This window comes from Pholcus phalangioides, unplaced genomic scaffold, assembly GCF_987345545.1.
Source record: "Pholcus phalangioides strain wild (caught in Gottingen) unplaced genomic scaffold, Ppha-v1.0 ptg000004l_1, whole genome shotgun sequence".
NCBI classification, from domain to species: Eukaryota; Metazoa; Arthropoda; class Arachnida; order Araneae; family Pholcidae; genus Pholcus; species Pholcus phalangioides.
Window position 1 is genome coordinate 7,851,649 of NW_028301597.1, and position 18,598 is coordinate 7,870,246.

The 18,598-nt window shown below is 36.8% G+C and overlaps 1 protein-coding gene and 1 long non-coding RNA gene across 6 annotated transcripts in view; both read left to right on the plus strand.

Annotated features, from left to right (window-relative positions):
* The window catches only part of LOC149086517 (uncharacterized), a 183,784-nt gene that overhangs the window by 34,642 nt on the left and 130,544 nt on the right, over window positions 1–18,598 (plus strand). The window lies entirely within an intron of this gene.
* Window positions 3,814–5,006, plus strand: LOC149086520 (uncharacterized). The gene is made up of 2 exons (XR_016192554.1): window positions 3,814–4,024; window positions 4,783–5,006. It is a non-coding gene; the product is annotated as an uncharacterized LOC149086520 (long non-coding RNA).

The window sequence follows — 18,598 nt, forward strand, 5'->3', positions numbered from 1 at the left end:
AAAATACGTCAACCCATTTTGAAAATATAGTGATGTGAAGTTGTCAAAATTCACCAAAAAACACCCCACGGCCATAATTTCAAATTGCTGTTGCAACTCTCCTAATTAAGCTAAAATGATGGGACAGGTGTCATTTTGCAGCATTTTTTATGGGCTTTCCTATGATATACAACATAATATGGGTTTGAGATAAAATGTTTTTTTTTTTAATTTAAATTAAAATTTAAATTTTGAATTTATCAAAAAGCGCATCTTCAAAAATTTGCAAAAAATTATATACAACACTTCACATTATTGTTAACTGATTCCCTAAGTATGAAAGTGGGACTGTCATGGGTTTACTACTTTATAAAATTTCAAAAATACATATTTCACTAAAAAAATTGACATTTTTGTAAAATTTATAGATTTAAGTGGAAATATACATAACTTACCCATAAATAAATCTTTAGTCTTTATTCTTAATATATCTATGTACACATTGAAATTTACTCTTAACACATACGCTGCTCAAAACAATTAGGGGAGCACATGGTTTTAACAAAATTACGCAAAGATGTATACCGATAAGTAACATAAAATGAATCATCCATAATTTAAAGCCTAGCAGGAAATGGAAGAAGAAAACTTCGTATGCAAATCAAAGTTCATGACGTCAAAAACCAGAAAAAGGAGATATCGGGATGTTGTAGAAACGTCTGTTTTACTGCCGTCACTGTGAAATTCGATTGCGCAGTATTTTTTTTTTGAGACAAGGTGACTTGAGGATGTCTCAACAACGTGATTTACCGGAGTCCATGGCATGGCGTGTTATAGGCAGACTGGAATCCGGGCAAACACAATGTAGTGTCGCTGACGCTGTTGGAGTCGCCAGAAGTGTTGTTGCAATTCTGTGGAATCGATTCCAAGAAACAGGAAATGTTAGACGTCGACCAGGGCAAGGTCAGCCACGCGCCACTACAGCAACTGATGACCGGTATATATGGTTAACAGCCCGTCGAAACAGAACAGAGAATGCTACGCAGCTGCAAAGACGGCTGCAAGAGAAGGCCACCTGCTAGCAATTAGCCATTCTTCTGTTTACCTTCTCTTATAGCCATATCATCGTCTTTTTTCCTTTTTTACTTTCTCGACAGAAGCTACTCATATGGGCTTTTTAAATAGGTGACAAATAAAAAGATTGAGCATGCCTGCTTGTCAAATCTGCAGTTACAGCCACCTTAAGGGCATGTCCCCCCCCCCCCCCAAGGGCAGGGCTGACAGGGATCCAGCCCTGGATGATTCTAATCATTTTTTACAACTATAAATTCATTTTAGAGTGACCCGTCGAAGATTCCAATCTGAGAGCCCGGCTGCAAGATATGGGGGCAATGCTTAAGGGCATCGGAAGAATGGTCCTCTCATGCTGCAGCAGGGATCCTGGCTGGGATCTCTCACCGGACGTCCATTCTGAATTTACAGTGTGGAAAAAAAGAGAAAATTTTAAGAATTCTTCTATAGGCTGGATTTTGTCAGCCCATCCTTCGTCTTCAGCTCGTCTGCCACTACGAAGGTTACCATCAAGGTCCATGGGTTCGCACTCGGGCATAGAATATTCGAAGCAAGTTCTTTACCTACCGAGCCTAGGGCGACCACCGATGGATGGAGCCTCCATTTCCCACCCAACTCCACTCGTTGGAAATTATCGTATGGCGATACACGACCGGAGTTGGTATGCGGTGTAGTAGCCCATCCTTCTGGGGGCTATGGTCGAAAATGTTTTATACGAGCAGTGTTCGGCTTCAGCTTGATGCATAGAACTGATTATTAAAAAAAGGCTGGAGTTTTCGATCCCTTCTGCAGAATAAAAAATATATTTTTGTATTAAAATAATGTGCCGTAAGTGCTTGAGCAGCAGGGCCGTCTTAAGAGCATCACGGGCCAAGAGATTTTTCTGAGGCCCCTACCACGTAAATTCTGGAAAATTTCAACCAGATCTTATTTTTGTGAATCTAATGTGACAATGCCTTAAGACGACACTGTCGAACAGCTGGTGTTTATGCAATAAAAACACTGCGATGACGACGTTATCGAAAGCACTGCAGTGGCGCTTTTAGTGAAATTTCTAGGAGGCCAAAATAGCACTAAAGACGCCAAACGGGAAAGCGGCGTTGCTAATGCGCTATTCTCGATGGACAGTTACTAAAAGTAAATAATAGAATCGTCCGACGTGACGTAGCCAGTGTTCTTCTCGTGATCGGTGGACTATACCTGAGGGGCCCAGTGCGTCTGAATAGTTTTGGACGCGAAAAATATTTGCCCGATTTTATATATTGTGAGTAGGAATCGCAAGGGCGTAGTGAGGAGGGGGACTTGGGGGTCTGTTTCCCTCCCGAAATGACCGAAAAAAGGGGAAAAGATGGTGAAATCAATTGTTCTATCACTTTGGTTCCTGCCGAAAGAAATTCTGGCTACGTCTCTGAGGAATCGGCATCCATTATTTCAAAATATGCAAGAGTGCTGTGAAATGTCCATATATAAAATGTTAAATACACAATTCAATATATTAACACAAAAACTGGCGAAATTCAGTGCTGAAGGTAATTTTAAATTAATGAAAGAAAATCAAAAATCCTGAAACTGATAAAAATTTTAGACTTGATGAATCAAAAATAATTGAAAGAAATAATTGCTGTACCAATTCAGAAGTTGCGGGGGGAAAATTTTTCAGTATTGTTGAAAGAAATAATTCCAAAATTGATGAAACTTCAGAATTAATGCAAGAAGTAATTTCAGAATTCACGACAGCCTCAAATAGTTTACCGTGAGTGTAGGGCAGGGTTCGCGCTGCCAATCGCCATTGCGCCAAATCGCGACAAAATATTTCATTTAGCGAATAAAGCAAAGATCGAGTTCGCCAAATCGTGAGTGTCCATTCGGCCTCTTGATAGTCATATCGGCCATTTGATGCATGTGCGAGAATTCGTAAGTGGAAATTTTTGTTGGCCCATCGCGAACAATGTTCAGTTACTTTAGGTACGGTTCCAGAGAGGGGGGAGGGGGTTTGACAGGGACGATGAACCTCATCTATAGTCTGTTTCAGGTTAACTTTGCAGTGAAGAGAAAGGTAGAGAGTGTATTCCTTCGCCGCAAAATATAAATCGGAGGTTTACGATGACCCTTTATACAGAATATTTCAATTTTTTCTATAATTTTGAAAAAAATACTCAAAAAATATCGTTTTGAACCGATGTTTACTTGTTTAAAATCTTTAAATTATAAAAAATATTGGTTACCATTATTATAAATCCATGGCAACGGCAACGACATTCTGGCGCGATATCCTAAAAATTTTCCCTGCCAATATCACTGCCGTGTTTTTTCCGTCGCACAATTATATGCTATATATACATATTTTTTTTCGTTATTAGGTTGAATTTTCCATAACGATACAATTTTTCATTCAGTTTTACATGCAGTTACAGGCTGACACATAAACACAAATATTCAATCAGGGGCTCGGCCATCTACTTGTCGTTCATAACAACCTGTCCCTCGGTGAAGGACAATTCTGAAAGACAAGCTGAAGGACAAAATTCTCAGCGACCATTTTCCACTCGTTGAAGATTGTCGTTCAGACCACGTGATACGATAAGTACGCAAAAATGCTTCTTCGAGAGTAATTCATCTTCTGACCAATCAGCGCTATGTTAAGGAAATACAACTACTACTATGTTTTTTATTTTAATTGTTCTTCCTGCCGGTGGCAACAGAAACATTCTGTTTATTTACTTTCTGTCTCTTCCGTGTGCTTTTTTTTCTCTATCGCAATGAATGGTGCTCAACCCAAGCGATGTTCTAAGACCATCGCCGCTCAGTATGAGGTGATGATAATTTTTTTGGAGAAACGCCAGGCTTTATAATTGAGGGGAAGCTGTTCTCTGACCTCACAAGTCACGACAAAAATACAACATGGTCACGGCTGGCGACAAAATTAAATGCCATTCCGTATGGTCCCAGCAAAGATGGGAAGGATTGGAAAAAGGTGAGTACTTCCAAGTTTGTTGAATTTTACCTTGTAATTTATGAAATATAGTTAATTTATTAAATATGTTTCGTTTATAAAACCAAAAGTTTTGTTTCCTGCTGATGTTAGAAAAATTACAGAAACGAAATAAGGAAATATTGCATTTAATCGCTTAAACTAAATTTTTTTTTTTATCAACATCTCTCAAAGGAAAAAAAATCTAATGTAATTGTTTTTTATGTGGTTTATATAAACAATGGTAGAATGTTACAAAAATTAACAGCGGTCCAAACAGGCCTTTTTGAATCTGGTTTTTGAAGGTTGAATTAATGTGGCAGTTATGCATAGGATGATTATTTAAACCAGAACATTTCTTTTTGTGTAGATATGGACTCACTACAAGAGTGCTGTGAAAAAAAAAAAGTGAAATTCACTTCATCCAATGCCACATTTTCTCACAAGCGAAGAGCTTCTTTACATTGTGATCTCATTAAATTTAACTTTTGGGACACTGTGCCTATTACCTCTGGCATACAGAAATGTTTCACGCATTTCCAATTGAGTTTTGTAGTCTTCCAGTTAGTGCCGTCTTAATGCATAGGCCCCCCACCAGGTTTGAGACTGCCCTGCATTTTCAGAAACTTATAAAACAGTTGTGACATGATGGCATTGGGTTGTATCATTATTGTATATAACTGTCTGAAAGTTTGATGCATAATGGATATGATTATGAGGTATTATTTGTTAAATCTCCTTCACTTGAATACACATTTCAGGTCCTGTTGATGTATCCCTTACTGTACCTTCCCATCAAGAGGAAACAGCCTCAGCTTCATTGAACAGGATGCCACAACGAAAAAAAAAAGCGATAGAAGAGCTCATACAGGCACAGGAGGAAACTGCAATAACCTTCAAAGAAATACCCACTTCTATAAACAATCTTTCATCACAGTTATGTAACGTGTTTAAAGATTTTATTGAAGTATATGAGAAAAATTAAAATTGTGATTTTTTTCCTTTTTATTGATTGAATTTGTATTGCTGTATTTCATTTAGATAGATTATATTTATTTAGATAAATTCAACCATTTAAAAATTCATGAAATGTATGTATGCATTGGCTAACAGAGATCAGGAAATAATAACAGATTGGAAAGTTAAAATAAACATAGGGAAGGATCAAGATCACTAAAACTATTTCCGATATCCTTTTAAAACCAAAATCAATGAATTCCTCACACCTTGATTAAATAATGAGTCAACTCTCAGTTACATTTAGTTTCATTGTGCATTTATTTTATTTTCTTGCAAAATTTGAGGTATGGCAAGAATTTAACTGCCAGGACAATACATTGCAGCATAAAACATTCAAAACACAAGACATTTTATAAGCAATACTATATTCAAAAACTGAAAACATCACAATCAAAAATTCACAAAGATAAAACTTGGAAGACAAACGCAACATTTGTGCATGCCCTTCTGGTCAATAACGCTTTCCCTCCCTATTTTTGACTGCATTCACACATATAGGTTGGAAAAACACACCCGCAGTCAGTGTTCACCGCTCAAAAAAAAAAGCCACACAGTTCACTAGCAATAGTCATCATTACCGCTGAGCATCCATTGCCTCGATGTTAAGAGTCAGAAGTTCTGTCTCAAATAATAAAAAAACTATGTAATGATAGTTAAAAGACTGCATAGAAGCATGTGAATTACTGAAACCTGACATTGTGTCAGACAGAAATCGTTACAAATATCCTGAAATTTAGTAATGGAAAAAAAATTTTCTTTACGTAAAGGTTGAGAACAGTGTTCAGACAACATACGTGTATAGTACTACAAGAACAAATTCTGTTTGATAGTTTGTATAAAGATATCACACCTTTTCTTATTTTATGTCATTGCATAGTGACAGTTTTCATGGAACGTATCATAAATGACTACTTAACCAGACATGCACCTCAGCCATATTGCTCTGCGGAACTTCTAGCAAATTGATACATGTTTGAATGTGCATGTCCGTGTTGTGAACCTAATGTGAAGCTTGTTTCTGTCTAATGTTTGTTATAGTGATGTCATGTGGCACTCATTGAAAATTTGGAGGGAGGGGTTCAGGCTCAAATGATGGTGTCGTATAAATGCAAAAACCATATAACTGGTGCTTTTAAAAAATTAACCCCCCCCCCCACTTTGCACAGACGTTTCCCAAAATTCAAAATCATAAAGGATGACTATTGGCAAGAAGTTTAAATACTATATTTCTCACCAATTGTGCATTGACGGAGTGAAACTGCTTCCCGTTGACGTAAGAAGGCTCTGGATACTTCTTGTCAAACGTTGGTGCCACAACAGGAATGCGTATACAGTCTATGGCACAGATAACTCCCAGGAATTTGAGCTTCTCCCAAAAACTCTCTTGCAGGTCGACATATTGGGACATCTCACATACTTATGTAGCATCAACGTATTGATGGCCTCAGTAACTGTATGGATAGAGTTACTCACAGACTGTTCGTACATCCCCAAACAGACGTCTTGGCTCAGGCTTCTTTGGTAGGCACCAGTGGCATGCACATAGAACCTGCGCAAAAGTTAAATCAAACATGAGGTAGTTGTTCAAGATATATTGTAAAACTATTATATTTGAATAAACTAATGTTATGGTAAAGTGTTACGAGAAACTGTTAGAAACAAATGCTAACGCGCTCACGGAAAATGTAACCACCCCCCCCCCCCCAAAACATGAAAAACAATGACATATAGTGTGGCTATCAGTTAGTAATGGAATGGTTGCCATTAAATAAGGTCATTATAACGAGCATATAGACTGTATACCTGTATAAAAGTACAAGGGAAAAACATGCATAAGTGAGAGCAGGGCCGCAACTAGGGGGGGGGGGGGAGCAGATGGGTCTCGGGCACTAGACCCAAGGGGGGTGCAAATTTCATTGATACCTCTCCTTCAAAACGTTACAAAGGGGCGTCAAAATACTCGCTTGCTCCGGGTGACCAAGCATCTAGTTGTGGCCCTCAGTGAGAGAGGCATACAAGTGAATAGCATTATTATCCATGCAGTGTGCAATCGCTTCAGTACTCACAAAAATAGGTAAACCATTAAGTGAATATTTCATTGGAACAACTGTGATGGACAAAGGGTGATCTAAACAAAATACTGTAAACTTGTTTAGGGTACTTATTAATTTTACACACACACATATACACAGGCAAGGCTTGACAAATGGAAAAAATATTTAGGCGCCAGCCCAATTTCTTAGCTGCCCTGCAAAATTTGGGATTCACAGGTCTGGGGTTGTCTCAAGAACGCAATGGGTCCATGTGCCCCCATTCCGCAGGACCCCTACGCTTGAATCTTTGCCGGTCCTTTCCAGAAAAGGTGAATTTAGAGTGTAAAACAATGAAAAATGATAGAAATCGTTCCCGGGGCCCCTTCAGCCCCAACCTTGTGGGTACCATGCATGGGCCTCAGGCAAAGTTATATTCTAGGACCCCCTTAATTAACTGAAAGGGCCTGTAGATTATAAATTTTATGCTTTCCTCGCGAGAATCAATAGCACCAACTCTCTCTTACGAGGCCATTTATGCACATCGGGTCGTGCCCGGAAGGGGGCCCCACGTGTTAAGACGGCACTGCACAGAACTACATATTTTGTGCATGAGTTTTTCAAAATACTTTTATTTTGAAAGCCTAGTGTTTTTTAATGAATATCAAAATTACCTGAAAACATTGTGAACATAAAAAATGTATAGGCCTAAATAGGCTTACGTTAAGTACTTGATTCGTTTTCCATTATTAATAAAAAAACATTCATTCAAAATTTAAACACCACATTGAAAATGAAACACCACTACAACGAATAATTTCTGATTATAATTATTTTAATTTAAACATTAATTATTACTTAACTTTCTCTCAACTGTCAGCGGTGCCCGGTGTCTCGAGTTCCGACCTATGGGCCAACATCGGCGCAATTCCTCGAACACTTTCCTCGTAGCATTTTTCTTCAACCTAAAAAGGTTCACGAATTCTTTATCCGACAGCTCAAACCCATCCATGACGTATCTATTTCAAACCGGAGCACGTGCAGGCATTTGAGAATCGTAAAAATCATTTAACAACACGTAAGTCGACGCCATCGCCATTGTTAAGCCTACTGAAATAATTGTCCTTCCGCTGAACGAGAGGTTCCTGGCTCTCGTTCACAATTGTCCCTCCCAGCTATCCGCATTTATCGTTCACGAAGAATATGGTCGCAAAAACTTCCCTTTTATCGCTCATAACAAGAAATCGCTGAGTGAACGATAGAATCGTTACCAGGGACAAGTAGATGGTCGAGCCCCAGGTTTATTTTCTCTCAAAAATAGAGTTCAGATATTCACTCATAGATTACAAGTGTTTCTCTTCCACGAGAGTGCCGATACTATCGTGAGAGGCCCTCTATGGGTGCAGAAGTTTTGGTTTTGGTCCTCCTTTTTTTTAATTATTTATTTTTTGCCATGTTTATGGGATAGTTTTAGTTTCCGATCACGGAGAGTGTTGACACGAGTCGTGTCTTCCACTCACACGAACGGACGCCATCTTCCACCCACCTGTTTCTCCAGATGCCCCTTGCCTTTACTGTCTCTTCAGATAAAATAACAGAGAGAGAGACGGGTCCACAGTGGTTTGGGCTTTCATCATTTATGTGACAGTTGTATCTTTATTTTCACCGGAGATAGCCACGCGAAAGTTCACTGCTCTTCCATTCCTGAATACTACATTTTTGGTTTTTGAATACTCGCTGTAAACAAAACTCGATAAGAATCATCCGTAATAACCATAGACTAAAGATATAAATTATTCTTACTCTGTGGTAATAACCATGAGCAGCACATCAACCGTAAGAAAATATTAAAACTGGCGTGAAAACAAGTGACATCGACGTATACCGTTCGGGAAAAAGGGGGGGGGGGAAGGTCGAGCGACGGAAATTTCGGCAAGCAAAGTGAGTAAAAAATTCTAAACTTTTCCGTATCGTTATTATTATTTGGTGCTATTCTTGCATTTACACATGAAAATAGTTAATCTGCTTCTTCTTAATTTATTTTTATTTTTTTTGATTGGCTTTAAAAATTTTATTTAACATTAGTTTTATCCATATAAATTGGAGAAAAAATGAAAAATCCCTAAGTTTTTTTAGAGCCATACAGTATTTTGAAATTATACGTTGCTTTCATAATACTATTTGGATTTTTTTTGTAAATAAATTTCAGCTAAGGGAAGGGAAATATTGCAGAAAAATATTACTACGTTTTTTGAAATTTTTAGTGTTACTTACGGCACATCAATGAAGAGTAAGTGACACGCTGATAGAAAATAATTATTTTTTATAAATTTTAAAACACTTTCTAATCAAAAAACAAAACAAATGATTTCAAGAACATCACTTTAATTTCTGAAAGTATCGGCAATGGTTTTTTTTTAAAATTCTATAATTATTACTAATTTATCTGTGCCATTACGTTACATGTAAAAAACATTTTTCTCAGTGAGATTGACGAGAATCGGCCATACCTTACCAAGGTCGCGCATCGATACATTGGTTAAGAGGCATTCGTCCCCATAGCAACGAGTGATGCGGTTCCCTCGTAGCTTCCCCTTCACTGCAAAGTTAACCTGAAACGGACTATAGAAGCGTTAATAGTTGAGCGCACCCCGAAGAGCCTGCATGCAAAAAACAACCTGTTGTTAGTGAACCCTTTACTCGATGATAATCCTTCCCTCAGCAGAGATGCCGCCGACGAGCAATAAGAACAATGCAAATTTTGGATTTTCATCAAAGGTATCCTAATTCCTTCCCCCTCCAGTTATTATGTTCACATTTATTTTAGTTGCTTATATTTATTAGCTCTATTATGTATAATAATTAGTTAATATATACTATATATATATATATATATAATTAGTTATATTTATATTGCTTATAATTCTTACTTTATTATATTTATATAATTGGCTTTTCTTCATGAATAAGACATAGAAGTGTTAAACACAGTATAAAAATGTTGACAAGTGATCATACATCAATCAAAATGAATATAAGTCAGGAAAAAAGTTTCCCTCTAATAGATGAATATGTATGTAGAGTATCATGAATCTCATTGAAACACAGAATGCGGAATAGAATAAATGTAAAAAAATATAAATAACAGTATTTCTGTTAATGGTCCCAGTAGGCAACAATTGAATTTCGAAAATGCTTTTGAATTGTGGACAGCAAAAAAAAAAATCTCTGCACAAATTCTGGAGAACTGAAATATTTTTTGTACTGTAAAAAAAATTTACATTTTATATTAAACAATTTTTATTTACACATGATTTGCATTTTGATTTATATTTTCATCTTGAACTTGATACGAGTTGTTTTGGAATCCGCATTTTACGACGCGTCAATTTGGCTAAGGTTCTCTCTCATTTGGCTACAACTTTTTTCATCTGATTAGCCAAATTGCTACAATTGATAAAAAGTCAGGGTGAACCCTGGTGCTGGGGCCCACAAAGCACAGTGCCCAGTGCGACCGCTCCTGTCACACATTCCTAAGAGCGGCTCACTTTCGCAGCGGAAATCACTTTTCCTCATTTCTGTTTGACAGCCTCAACCGTTTGTCAGTGAATATTTGTTAAAATTTTTTTGACTGGGCTATGCCCTCACATCCTGTTGGCTGGGATTTTTGGTGGCCCGAAACAGAAGCGGATTTAAGGGCGGCGCACCAGACGCACACCCTGGGCCACGTAAAACCCAAACGTTACACTTTTTTCTAATTTTCTAACTTAAAAGTTATTGTCAATATTTTCATTACCAGTTTAAACGACAGCGGATAGTTTTTCTACAGTTAATTACACAAAAGAAAGCAAATATATATATATATATATATATATATATATATATATATATATATATATATATATATAAAGAAACTATAGTTGCGAAAAGAAACTATAGTTTTCACTAAAATCAAAATGCAACAGCAATGTATTAGATTTCATGGTTTTTTTTTTACATTCTCAAGAAACATTTCTTGTTGTTTTACATAAATATGCTGTAAAAACTGAGGTAATTTTTCTTCCAGTTTCGTGAATATGTCATTCAATGTTAAACAGATTTTTTGTTTAGTGACAACATTTGTTTCATCTTTCATCCACTGATAAAACTTGACTTCCTCTAGTTCACATGTAATCAGTTTAACAAAATCAGACATGCGGTTAGGAAAAAACTCATTCCTTCCATAATATAAGTCTAACATTTTCATGATATATACACAAACATAAATTTGGTGTTTCATGCCTCAAGCAGATGTGGGCTGGACGATACTCACAAAACTTAGAACAAATTTGATGTTACAGTTTTTATTTTAAAAACTTTCATGTGCTTCTCCAAGAGTCATGCATAAATATCTTTTCTGTACCTTGGATTATTTGCCACACCAATCATTAGAAAATATACTGTTTGCGAGTAAGTGTAGTTTTTGTTGGGTTGGGCAAAATCAGACCAACCCTGTATATGGTAAATAATTGTCTAATGAAAAACACGAGAGTGATATATATTGGCGGGGAAAATTTCTAAGATATCGTGCCAGAATGTCGTTGCCGTTGCTATGGATTTTTGATAATGGTGACCAATATTTTTTGTAATTTAAAGATTTAACAAATAAAAACTGGTTCAAAATGATATTTTTTCAGTATTTTTTCAAAATCCTAGAAAAAACTGAAATATTCTGTATAAAGGATCATCGTAAACCTCTGTTGTATGGAACTATATTTTGCGGTGAAGCAATACTCTCTACCTTTCTCTTCACTGCAAAGTTAACCTGAAACAGACTATATGTTTTGTGACTCTGATGCTACACAATAGCATTACATAGCTGCCAAGTCTCCCGAATTTTTCGGGAATCTCCCGAATTTTAGCTTCATCGCTCGATCTCCCGAAAAGTTCTTAAATCTCCCGAATTTTTACGAAAATCCCTAATTGTCCCTAAAAATTCCCTACTTCATTAAAAAAAATCCCCGCTTATGAAAACAATCCCTAAGGAATTTCTTGTGGGGCATGAAGCCTCTTTTTTTTCCCTTTCGAAATGACGTCACACGTCGTAAATGGGGAAATTCCCTTTTTAAAGAAGTTTTACAAACCCTCTGATGGTAACAAGAAAGTTGTTTGTCTTATCGTGCAGGGAAATGGCTTAGCAGCCAATAGTCCTGGATAATAATTGAAGATTATAGTGACGCGCATATGGTCAAAATTTCTTTTGTTTAAGTTACGTACGTGCGATATAACAAAGCATGAATAATGATAAGCAAAAACATATTTAATAAATTTTAAAGATACTTATTCCGATGAATTTCCTTTCATCAAACGTTCCAGAGGAGGGCAGACTTTTCCTTTTTGTACAAGTTGTGTTGCGGACATAAACATCGGTCATGGAAAGACTGCCATCATCAGTCGTGAAGTGAAAATAAACATCAAGCAAGTGTCACAAAAAGTCAGTGTTCTTCAAAAATTGACGGTGTTTTCCTTCATCTTCCGATGATTTTGGGGTCATTCGCTCAGAATGTTTGTTCACAGCGTTTCTGATTGAACGCAATATTTATTTTTACATCATTGAAGTTTTGACCTCCGATTTCACTTGTTTTTTGCGTAGGAATTTTATTCCCAAGGGTTTAACTTCCATGTGTGTAAAATCCCTATTTTAATTTGACTTCAGTTTTTGAGTAGGGATTTTATTCCCTGCGCTTTAACTTTTATGTTTGGAAAATCCCTATTTTATTTGGAAAAATCCCTATTGTATTTATTAGTGAGTGGTTTTAGCATAAAATACGGGTTTGCGCGAAAATCTCCCGAATTTTCATTTTCAAAAGTTGGCAGCTATGGCATTATATTGTGTTCTGCATTTTCAAGGCATAAGCAATGTTTACAAAGCTCTGCAAAGAGCAAGAAATAAAAGTGCTTCATTTATCAAACTGTGACACTAGCATTGAACAGTGAAATGTAAACAAATCCCTTTAAAAAAGATGGACAGTGCAGTAAAACCATCCAGTTCACCTGGACATTGCACCCAGTAATTTACACACTTTGCACTGTGATTTTGGAAGTGTTTGCAAAGGAGTGTCGTTCTTTAAAAAACTTGCATGTCTTCATAATTTGTTGTGCATCAAGGAAGAGAGTTTATACAATGGACTACTTTGGAAGACTCCTGAAAAAAAGAAGGTAATTATTTTGTCTCTTCCCTCACAATATGTTATCTGTGGTTGTATGCCATGGTTCCTACATCCTTACAATCTCCTTAAAAAGTCCTAACTTCTCGTTTCCTTCTGGAAGGGCCCTTATAACTCCTTACTTTTTGCAGCCACTCCTGAAAAAGACCTTATTTTTTTTCTGAAGGGATGATCGGCATAGAATAGGCATTCCCCCATGGTGATGAATACAGGGGTGGGAACTCTGCGCCAATTCGCCGCACTGCGCCAAAACTAATATCTTGCTCCAATAGCGTATTTTCGCATTTTTCTGCGCCAAATAGCGAATTTCGTTTCAGTAGCCCGGAATATCGGAAAGGACGCCAAAAAATTTTTGTTCCTGCTAGCCACGAAACGATTCTTTCCGAGAAGAGCGTGTTTTATTCCACTATACTTAAACTATCGGCACCTCATCAGGCTTTCCATCGCGAAACCCCGATATTGTCCGTGATCGTGGAACTGAAGATGGTTTGCAATGTCTTTCAGCTTTAAAGTACAAATGCGAGTGTTTCTGTTTAAAAAAAAAAAGTTGCCACTGGAAGCAGCAGAAATTTCCGTAGTCGATTGTCATTGTGTTAAATCCCGATGTTTCGTGAAAAAAAATTTCATTCCGGAAGTAAAAAGCGCATGTCCGCCGAATTACGAATGTTAGTTTAGAAACTTTGCCGAATATCGCCAATGTTGCCGAATAACGAGCGTTAAATCGCCAATATTGCCAAATAACGAGCGTTAAATCACCAATGTTGTCGAATAACGAGTGTTAAATCGTCAATATCGCCAATCTCGCCAAATAACGAGCGTTAAATCGCCAATCTCGCCACATAACGAGAGTCAGATCGCCAATCTCGCCAGATAATGAGTGCTGAATCGCCAAACATAGAGTTGATTCTTTGTAATTCTCTCCCATTTCGCAACAATTTCTTTCCAAGTATAAAAAAATTAAAAACTTATAATATTTTTTTAGCTCATTTGAAGTGCTGCTGTTCAAGGCAGCAAATTGTGTCCTCAGTAAGCAAAAATCATCTTAAATAGACGGGTGCAAAACATTTTATGACAGCCGCTTTTTCAAACAAGGTGTCAAAAGCCTAAAACACCAAAAACAAAAATCAAGCTGATGAAAAGATGTTTGATAACAAAAGACAGTGCAGTTTTATTTTGAAAAGGGTTGAGGGTTAACGAAAATATTCTTGTTAATTTCATTGCTCCAATTTATAAATATCTGCTCCAAATCCCAAATTTGCTGCTCCAAAACTGCTCCAAATCCTGAATTTGCTGTTCCAAAACTGCTCCGAATCCTGAATTTTGCTGTTCCAAGGCTGCTCCGAAATGGACTTAGTCACTTCCCACCCCTGTGAATAGCATTGCCTAGAAAAATAAGAGGAGGCTTCCGGACTATAAAGAGGGATAAAAGAGAAAAAACCTCACTTGTGTAATAGAAAACGTGAAAGGAAGGGGATGGGATTGGAACATCCAATTGTCGTGCATACTTGTCGACCGTTACGATTTTACGGTATTTAGTGCGATTTTAGCAAATTAATACGATTATATGCTTTTGCTTTGAAAAATAAGATTTTTTACAGAATAGCTAATGACGTTTTCCTGCCTATGTCACAAACTGGTCAGCGGTAAAAATCGATGGTCCGCCGAACGACATCACTCCGCGGAACCAGTAGCCGAAAATTCCCCCATGCTCAGCGGTGAGAAAAAGTTGAACACTGCTGGGAGTTTTTTTTACTGGTGCGGCGAAGCAATGTCTCCAGGCGCCTATATTAAGCAGTATACTGAGTGATGCCTCAATCCTTTAGCATCCGTTTGATGATCAATATTTTTCTGAAATTTGCATGCCATCCTAACCCTTTATGCTTTCATGAATTATACAGCATTTTATTTATTTTTAATCCAGGTTGAATTTTCTAAATGAACTTGCGTCAAAAATTGTGTTTATAATTCACGCATTTTTGATAGATTTATAATAATAGACAATTTTCCGAAATTTGAGTATCGTCAATTTTTTCATGTCTGAAATTTATAAAATTACTTTTTGGATTACTTAGGATTTTCAGAAATTTTCAACAAAAAATAATATTGCTCTTGATATAGTTCTATTAATATTGATCCTTCAGGTAACTAGAATGTCTAATTTCCAGTTATGAATATCAGTTGATTTTCAGCCCTTTAGCATCCATGTAATTTTGGAATTAGAATTTTTGTTTTCATGTGATCGGGGGACTGTGTCCCCCAGTGAGTGAAATAATATTTCATTTTAGATGAAACATTACAGTAGAACAAAAGATACACAAGCAAACATTTTTTTTCGTTTTATTTTTTAAAATTAAACCATACCTTCATTTCTCATGCAGCAATTACTTTTCTAATTGTAATTATATAACTTCCTAATCAATTTTTAGTATGGGGTCCCAACTCACGTCTTTTTTCCGTGAATTCGAAAAGGGCTGTGTTACGCTTTTTATGAATACAGTAGGATTTTTTTTCCTTCAGAGTTTGGCATGTCTGGTTGTGTGTGTGGGAGGGTCGTTAACAATCCAATCATTTCGGGAGGGGGGGGGCTGGATGAATCTCTTTTTGTTATATAACATTGTAAAATTTGAAACAATGGAAGCCAGAGATAAATCCAGTCAGATGGCCCTGGAATTTATTTGTTGTGAAATTAGTACAAGTGAAACGTTTTTGTGACCCTTAGGGGGGGGGGGGGCAGGGAAAGTCGATATGGTTCCAGTTCTAGGTGGATCTTCCCCAATGGGGAAGTTGACAGGTTTCATTTTGGGGGCCTGGATGAATCTCAATTGTTTTTTGTTGTTTAACATTGTAAAATTTGCAACAGCAGAAGTCTGAGATAAATCCGGTCTGGGGCCTCCACTAAAAATTTGCAAGTAGGGTCCCGTGTCGGGACCCTGGATTTTATTCCTTAGATAAATGAATACAAATGAAATTTTTTTTGCCCTTACAGGGAGAGAAGTCTGACAGACGTCCAGGTTGGGGTCCCCAATGGGGAAGTTGGCAGGTTTCATTTTGGGGCCCTGGATGAATCTCATTGTTTTTGTAGTTTTAGCAGTAAAACTTGGCTATAAATCCATGTATCAGGCCCATAAAAAAACCATGTTGGTTTCCCGCACCTTGGTTGGGCCCTTGGATTGTAGTCGTTGGTAAAATGAATATGAATTAAAACTTTTTGTGGTCCTCATGGGGTGGGGGTACAACAGGGCTCCAGGCTGGAGACCCTCATGAAGGAAGTCATTCATTTCGGAAGTGTGCTTGATGAATCTCATTGGTTTTCTTTTTGTTCCTTTAAGATTGTAAAATTCCTCAGTAAGCTGGTGCTTTCACATGCCACTTTTCATATCACTCTGACAAAGTGGGACAAAATATACCAGATGTGATGTGACGAGAAAAAGGGTGTTGCTGCCGAAGGGTGCAAGAAGACTTTGCCCCCCCCCCAGTATAGGGGGGCAGCTATATTCATAAACTTTTCCCTGATATTTAATTTTTGATAATTTTTGACTCATTCACAAATGCAGATAATTTGAAGCTGTCATGACTTGTAGAAGAAAAACTGAATGAGTTTTCTTAAAAATACATTTTGTGGCTTTTTTTGAAAAAACCCCAAAAAACCAATGTATATATATGAAAGGATTTGAATAAAAAATGAAGTTGTTAGTTATTTTGTAGCTTATGAGCTTATTTCCATAAACAGTTTACAGTGATTTAACTCTTATTTGGTTAACATCTGTTATCTCTCTCACAGAAGTGGCCACGGCTGAAGAAAGATAAAAACAAAATTTATTGCTGACTCAGTACATCACTTCCGATTTCTTAAAATCATTTTAATACTACTACCGCAACTTTCATTCTAGTCTTTCTTAATGCACTTCTCAATACCTAATCCTGATTATGCCCTGTTGCTGTTCGAAATTTGTGTTGTTAAACACAATTTCGCTTGTTACTTGTGCATACAGTCGCAGCATATTTCTTCCTTTTCAAAGCAGCTGAAATTCCTACCCATCATACTTTTAATTCTGAAAGTTGAAATCTTGGAACCATTGAAATAGAAATAAAAAAACTAGAAATTAAAAAAAAGGCATTTCAGTGAAAATCAGTCCGCATGCAGGCTTCTTTTGTTTTTAGTCTAGTGGTGCAATTTTTTTCTGAGGGGGGGGGGGAAGGTGGCCCCACAACTCCTTAAAAACTCCTCACTTTTCATTTGAAAAACTTTGTATGAACCTTGTACACTGTTTTGGCCAAAAATTGTTTTTGCTGCCAAGTCATTCCTGTCATTTTGCTTTAGCTTGTGTAAATCTTATATAATAAGATATTTTTTATTAATAAGATACTAAAATAGTGCTGTGAAAAAATAAATTATTTTTGAATTAAAAAAAAAGGATTTTTGAGGGATTTTTTTAATGTTACGCTATGATTGTTATCTAAGGGGTTACCCCCCCCCCCCTCCTACTTTTTCTAATTTTTTGAGTTAGAACCCTGTATATGCGTTTTTGATCAGGGAAAATTTTGAGTTTGTCCAGGGAGAGTCAGGGAAATGATCGAGCAGATTTTGCTGGAAACACTGAAACAGCTGCTGTGTGGTCCGCCACTTGGCGACTTTTTTTTGGCATTAAACATGTCTGATGGCCCAACGAAAAGTCGCCAAGACCTTCAGATACTATAGGTGCCAAAAAAAAAAAAAAAAACGTCAGCGTACAAAACAAAATAATAGAAACCACCAAGCATAATAATAGCAAAAATATCACTTTCTTTCATTGGTATTAAAAAAATAAAACCTGGACTTTTTTAAAAATAGACGGATCGGATCGGGCATAAAGAATTCCAGGCATGAAAGTTTCTCTTGGTTCCTTTTAAATAATAAACCGATAAGACAATGGATAAATAAGTAATAAATATAATGAAATAATAAAACGTAGAATGAATAGTAAACTAAAATGGTATGATACAACCTGACCAGTAGATACTAATCAAAGTTACACAAGCGACAGGAGAAGGGAGGACTAATAAAATGATTCCAGCTCCTTCAAAACTGTTACCTTATCATAAAATCTCCCCAATTTCGTCCAGTTAGTGTAAAAAATCTGTACATTTAGGGGAAAAAAATTTCCCAAAGAATTTACTCGAAAAAAACTACTTCATAAGCAAATTGTCGCCATTTTGTCAAATCACAAAAAAATCATATTTGGGGAGAAAACACAAAATTTGTCAATCTCCGACCTTTCGAAATCCAAAATTGGCACAATCGCATGTATCTGCTTTATTCACAAATCCTGTTTTGGGCCCGA